Here is a 7,823-nt window from a genome sequence, read left to right on the forward strand (position 1 = left end):
GTTGGGTTCATTAAAATGTAACGACGCTGTTAGACAAAAGATACACAACGTTACGAAGGGACCAGTTACTATCAGTGGTTTGAAAAAAAAAACAACAACATTGAAAATAGGTTAAGCATACGGTTACTGGATATTTTTCTATCTCCTTTCTTTCTTTCTTTCTTTCTTTCTGTCTTTTTATTATATTTAAATAGTTGCAAAATATGGTGGTTGAATTAAAGAGAGAGAGAGAGAGAGAAGGGAAGAGAGGGAGAGAGGGGGGTAGTTGGCAGAAGAAATGTGTTTAAAAAATAAGGATACCAAAGAAGTTTTCAAAGAAAGATGTTACAAATACTTTAAAAAAAAAAAATAAAAAAAAAACTACTCTAGACCTGGGCAACGTAAAGAACCCCTGCTAGTTTATAAGATATTCTGGTATTTGAAATTAATACGATTTAGTTAATGTATTTTTCTTTGAAATATTTTCTTTTATATATATACATATGTCTACATATAATTAGGTAGAAGTGTTTGGGGATATAAAAATACAGAAATTGAAGAGATTAGATGATTTGAAATCGATCATTTTGCATCTAATCTATATATCTATAAAAGTGAGAATGCGTGTATGTGAGGACACTTAGGCTTGAAATTCGTTATATAGGGTATTCAGACATGTGGGTAACTTTTTAATCGGTTTTCATCCGGGGAAAAAAGGCTGCTAAGAGGTAAAAATTGAAAAATTGACATTGGGGGCGGGGTCATAGGATTTTTATGTTTGTCAACTGTTTCATGAGATTTGAAAACACTCTTTAAAGGTCATGTGAAACTGGTCTAGTGGTTATTGTGCTTTACTTACTGTCTTTAAGTTTTGGTTTCGATCTCAACTCGAGTATTTTTCTTTTTTACTTACAAGAAATGAATTGTTTAGAAAAACACGTTTTTTTTTTTTGTTTTTTTTTTTTTTTTTAAGGAATTTAACGTTACGTTTAATACCGGGCAACGCAGGGTACATCTTGTAGTTTACTTTAAAATGTATTGTTTCTCTGCACACAGAGAAAACAGTAAAATGACTATTAGGTTAAACGGATGGATAGATACATAAATTGATAGATAGATTTGAAGACTTAGCTAGCTAGATAGATAGATATATAGATAGCTAGATAGATATATAAATCGATTAGCTGGGAGACCTGGCGTTGTCTGGGATTGAATAAGAATTAACAAGTGTTCCACTCTCCCATACTTTTATTGTCATTGAAATCAGTGAAATCTCCCATTTTTTAATCACATCGATTGATTGCCTACTTTAGTTAGCCCTACCCCCCACGCCTCATCCCACGCAGTGTATCTGGCTTCACATGTTTCACCGCAATGACTTAGTTCACAGTACATTGTAGTCTATATTGCACTGCAGGGAACCTACTGTTGATTTTATAAAATTATCAGTAAATAATTATTTCACTTAACGTTTAAAATACAAAAGTCAAGTATCATGGTTCAACCATTCTCCAAACAGAAATATTCATTTCGAACGAGCCCCTGTCTTATCAAAGAACCAACCGTTGATTTTTTATGAAATTATCTTTACATGATCACTTGAATCAAAGTTAAACGGACAAATGCCAAATACCATGATTCAGTTGTGCTCTGAAAAGAAACACTCATTTCGAACGCGCCCCTATCTTATAAAAGAATCTGCAGTTGATTTTATAGGTTGGGTTTTTCTGCTTGTGCGGTGATAAAACTTCTCAAATGCATTTTCCATGTTAGGTTGTACACAAGTATTAACTTTGGTAAGAATAGGACTTCTTCCATTGATCGAATTTTTCGATTATCGACTTTCGATACTTATCAGAGGCATTCCGATACAAAACCTCAGTAAAAAAAACAAACTCTCAGACACATCAAGTACCTTCGTGTATTTTTTTTTTTTTTGTAATTGGCCAGGCTGTTTCCGAGTCCATAGGGAACGAATATACACACACAAAGTTCCTTTATATAATAGACTGGCAGGGTGACCCGACGTTGCCCGGGATTGAATGATGATCAACGAATGTTTCACACTCGCATATTTTTACTTTCATCAAATCGATTGCTTGCCTACTCTAATTGGAGATCCATTGCAATGCACCTAGGGGAAGCTTTACATGCCTCTCGTTGTGACTAAGTTCACAATATATTATAGTCTACATTGCACTGTAGAGAACCTACTATTGATTTTATAAAATTATTTGTGTGCATAATGGCTTGCATTAAAGTTTAAAATTCAAAAGTCAAGTATTGTGCTTCAATAGTGCTCTAAACAGAAACCTTCATTTCGAACGTGCGCTTGCCATATCAAAGCACCTACTGTTGATTTTATTTGCCTGGCATTACTGGTTGCGCAGTGATAGTAGCTTGAATATAAGTTTAAAATGTAAAAATGAAGTATCATTGTGAAAGTGTGCTTTAAACGCGCCCCTGTCATATCAAAGAACTATACTATTGATTATATATGTTGGGCCTTTCGGCTTGTGTGGTTTATTCTCAAATGCATTTGTGATGTTTGGCTGTGTAAAATGGTAACTTTGGTCAAAATCGCCTGTTCCTTCTTTCATCGGGTTATTTCGATTATCGATTATCGTTACTTATCGAAGACATTCCGACATAAAAACCTATCTAAGAACACTATGAGGCACATAAGGTAACTTCGTGTGAAATTCCATAAAAATCGACCCAGTCGTTTTCGAGTCCATAAGAAACGAACTCATAGGCACACAGACACATAGACAAAGTTCTTTTTATATAATACTAGCGGGGGGTACCGGGCGTTGCCCAGGCGTGGAGAAGTGGGGGGGGGATCAAAACAACAGTTCAGTCCGGATGGAGAGAGTTGTTAAAAAATGATAATAGGATGAGGGCAAAACAACAGTAGGAAGCCCGGGGGTGGGGAGCGGTGTTAAATTTAAGAACTTTTTTTTTTAATATAAAAACATGGTAACTTATGGTTGTGCTGTAATTGCTTGAGGTATTAACGTCTGTGAATTTTTGATTCGAGAAAATAACCATTCTATACCAAACACTTAGTTTAAAGCAAACTTAGTTTTAAATAAAAATTTTATTTGAAGTTTTATTACTTTCAAGTCACTACTCGAGTGAAATTCAAATGTATTTTTTTTTTGACGAAGAAATCATCTTTGCTTAGTTTATCATTTTGTTTTTCCTATAATCAATTATAAAGTTTAATTAAAGTACTGTATTATTCCAGTTATATATTACAAAAATTATAGATATTTTAAAAATATACACACACACGTAAATTTTCCAATCTTATAAATAAACTTCTTTCCAGTTAATGAAAAAAGAAACATTAAGAAATTTATGTGAGGGTGTTGAACTTACAGACCACGTCATGCAAAAAACTGCACGTAAACTTTCAAGTCTTATAAAATTCTTAGCAGTCAATGAAAAAAAAAAAGAAGAAATTTACGTGAGGAGTTTGAACCTTCAGACCACGTCGTGCAAAGAAAAAAACACGCTATCAACTTACCCACAGTAGAATTTTCACGGCCCGTTGTTCTATCATTGTTGCTAAGCGACATGAAAAAAAATGGCTTTACCAGTGATAGATAAATTAAAATAACGGTATCGATTATCGGTAATTATCGGGAGCATTCTGAGACAAAACTTAACTAAGATCACTCCCAAACTTATACACTAAAGTTCTATAAATTTTAAAGAAAATCTATTCAGCCGTTTCGGAGTCTATAAGGAACGAACTTACACACACAGATAAAGATGCATTTTTATAATTGTAGAGATAGTGATAGATAGATAGATAGATAGATAAATAGATAGATAGATAGATAGATAAATAGATAGATAGATAGATAGATAGATAGATAAATAGATAGATAGATAGATAGATAGATAGATAGATATAGAAAAGAAAACGAGAAAATTTCTGGTCTAAACATTTGAAATTTTACATAGAGAGTATTCACAGATATAAAGAGATGTGGTTCTCGGTTGACTAACTGTGTCGAATATATTCTCGAGAGTCAACATAATGAGAATATTCTGCTGTCATAGCCCTAGTTATTACACCCTATCCCCCCTTTTTAATAAATAGGATCAACTAATTTATAATCTTGAAACCGTGACACACGTACATGACTGCGTTAAAGTATATCTTCAACTTCACATCATGGCGAGGAAAAAGAGAAAAAATTTTTTATAATTGTAGAGATAGTGATAGATAGATAGATAGATAGATAGATAGATAGATAGATAGATAGATATAGAAAAGAAAACGAGAAAATGATAAGAGGTATTAAAGAATACAAATAGAAAGACAAAGGGGAGATAAATAAATAAATAAATAAATAAAGGACGTGTAGGAGAAAGAGGCTAAACAAAACATAAAAGATGATAAAGACAGTGAAAGAGAAGGAACAACCGGAGAAGTGGATAGAAAAGGGGAAAGAAAGAGGTAGATATGAAATTAAAAAGAGGAGATAGAGGAAGTAAAGAAAATAATATATATATATATATATATATATATATATATATATATATATGAGAGAGAGAGAGAGACAGACAGACAGGCAGACAGAGGGGGGAGTCTGTCGCCGTTTTCTTTTTTACTAAAATAAAAAAAAGATAACCACTGAATAAGGACTTTTTGTATTACTTAGTTTTAAAACATCCAAAAGTTTACAGAACAAGTTACGTATGAAGAACCCAAGCGTCAGCGTAAGACGCAATTTTGATTATGATGTGACGTGTTCGGCAATTTATTCAAGCATTCTGAATGACGATTAAAAGTACTAGGTAAAGACCGTCTACACTTCGGAAATGCTAACATCCTTTATTCCCTTATTCATCGAATAAATTCAGGAATGTAAGTGAAATTAAACATACGTTTCTTATTTAATTTAAAAATCTAGTGTGATATGTAGTATGACTTAAAAGTGAAATAATAAACAATGACTTAATAATAATTATGCATATTAGGAAAATAGCTCAATGATTGTGAGTGACATTGGAACAGTAAATTGAAGAAGAATAAACTTTCTGCTAACTTCTTCGTGGGAGTACGTGTTTGAGAGAAACAGTGTATTTGGAATAAATGTAATAATTTTTAAAAGGAGACCAAATGTACGCATAGTTTCATGAAATCCGCTTTCATAAATGTTATAAGTGGGGAGAGTAAAATATTTATTCAGGAAATGTTCGGATATGTTCCTATTGAAGCTTTTTTCTTTTTTTTTTTTACATGGAAGTCACAACTTATCAAGGCCCGGAAGCCACTTGGGGATAAGGGTTATTGCGTGTACAGTAATCAATGGGATAATATCGCAGTAATCGTTAGTATTGGGGATTTGATAAAGTTTCTTACTTAAGGGGGCGGTTCATCGGGAATTTGTTTATGTTGGACTTGAAGATGTCCAAGTTGTAGTCAGGTGGGAAACAGGCAGGCGGAAGAGAGTTCCACTGGCGTGCACTTCTAAGAAAGAAGCTTTGTTCATGGAATCTACGTTTTGGTTTTGGCACAGTTAAAGAGTGGGGAAATTTTCAGCTAGACGGTGTTTATCGTGAAAGATTGGCGAGGGGGCAGGGATCGGAGCTCAGACGAGCACTTGCCATGGAAATAACGATAAAACAAAGACAGACTCGCAACGTCTCTTCTGTGGGAGAGATGTTGCAGAGAAGAGAAAAGGGTATCCCCACTAAGCCACGAAGTCTATTCTGTACTCTGTCAATGCAGGATAGGCTGTTTTTAGCATCTCCTGCCCAGATGTGGCAGCAGTACTCCATTATTGGACGTACTTGGCTTTTATATAAATAGAGAATTGCATCAGCAGTGAGATATCTTCTGGAGCGGTAGAAGGATCCTACCATTTTTCCAGCGACCTTGGCAACAGATTTGATGTACGTGTTCCATTTCAGGTCAAGAATAAAGGTCAATCCCAGAAGCTTGTCAAAACATGGAGCCTCCCCTAGATGAGAGCCATCCATTTCAATTGATGCCAGATGGGAATCAGAGCGTTGATGATGTAGAGATAGGAGCTTGGTTTTAGATGCATTAAAAGTAACCAGCCACATCTTCCCCCCCCACACACACTGTACTGTGCGCTCAAGATCAGAGGAGAGAGAATCAGAGAGAACTTTGTCATTTAAGGCCTTAGATGTGTTGCTATAGATGGTCGTGTCATCAGCATAGAAATCAACGAATGATTTAAGTATGTGTTTTGGGAGATCATTGATGTAGATCAGGAAGATAGTTGGGCCCAGGATCGACCCCTGAGGGACTCTAGCATTAACACTGAGGGCCTCTGATTTCTGCCCATCAACCACTACTCTTATGAGACTATCAGAGAGAAATGATTTAATGATTGAGAAAATATTTCCAGTTACACCGTAGCTGGAAATCTTGTGAAGTTGTGAAACTTTGAATAAAAAGACAAACTTTTAGAAAACACGTTAAAATGCAAGCAATTTATTTGCTTTTCTTTTTTTAAATTGAAATATATATATATATGCATATATTTTTTGCTTTTTTTCTGGCATTACATTGTCATACATCTTTTCTTTCTAAGCTAAAACTTCTTTTTTGGGGGGGGGGTTCTGATGTGTATATGCTCGAGAAGATTCGATATTGACATAACAATAGCGATTGTTTCTGCAGAACTAAACGGATCTGTAAAAAAAATACCGAAATTTTAATATGCTGAAAAAGTTGGTTGTTAAGAAAAATAAACATTTTGCTCTTGGAATGTAGTTATACTGTTATTCTTTTGTGTTTGGTCACTCTTGTTATATTTAACTAACATTGAGCCTTTAAGCAAAAAGGATTTGTATACACAAAGAGTGAAATGTAATTGAAGAAACATATCTCACGTACAAAAACGATATATATATATATATATATATATATATATGTATATATATATATATATATATATATATATATATATATATATATATATATATGATTCCTTCATTTAATCACATAAATTAATATACGAAAATAAAATTTTATGCGTAAATTGTCACTTTTTACTTCAACAGTGCTCAATTACATAGGTAGAGCTAAGTAGTAAATTATGAAAATATATATGGCAATTAAACTACACAGATTATTCCGTGTTTAATTCTCGGAACGCGGAATATTCTGTGTAGCTTAATTGCCATCTATATTTTCATAACTTTATATATATATATATATATATATATATATATATAAATTCGTATTCCTGTTTGTTTGTTCACAATTTAATTAATATATACAAAACGTGTCTTACTTTAATCTTTCAGTTATTTCTATATATAGTATAATTCTTTCCAAAATATACAATTAATAGATCACCTTATTTGCATATGACATTAAGAAAAATATATTTTACTAAATAGCGCTAGTTTAGTTAATGTTTTTAGCGAGAGAATTGTTTGAAGTATTATATTTACCATAGGTAATTAATAAACTTTAAACAATAATTATATTGATAATATATTTAATTTAATTCATTTGGAATTATTATTTCCAACAGCGACCTTTATAAAAACTTTTTTTTTAGAGCTATTTGCCCCTAGATGCTATGCATAAAAAACAAACGTTCGCCAAATAAAATCATTTGGTAATTTAATTAAGTTTCTAGCTAGAAAAATAATTCCGCGTAGATAGGAAAATGTTTGGCTTTTATTGTTTTTGTTTTTTTTAATATTCAAACAAAAAAAAACACTTACGAAAAAAACTGAAAATATTTCATTTGTTTGTTTTATTTTATTCTTTAAATGGCTATACAGAAATCAGTAATTTTTCGGGGGCGGGTGGCAATTACATTGGAAACATAAAACAA

Source organism: Euprymna scolopes, chromosome 6 (genome assembly GCF_053919585.1).
Source record: "Euprymna scolopes isolate OS-2025 chromosome 6, ASM5391958v1, whole genome shotgun sequence".
Taxonomy (NCBI): domain Eukaryota; kingdom Metazoa; phylum Mollusca; class Cephalopoda; order Sepiida; family Sepiolidae; genus Euprymna; species Euprymna scolopes.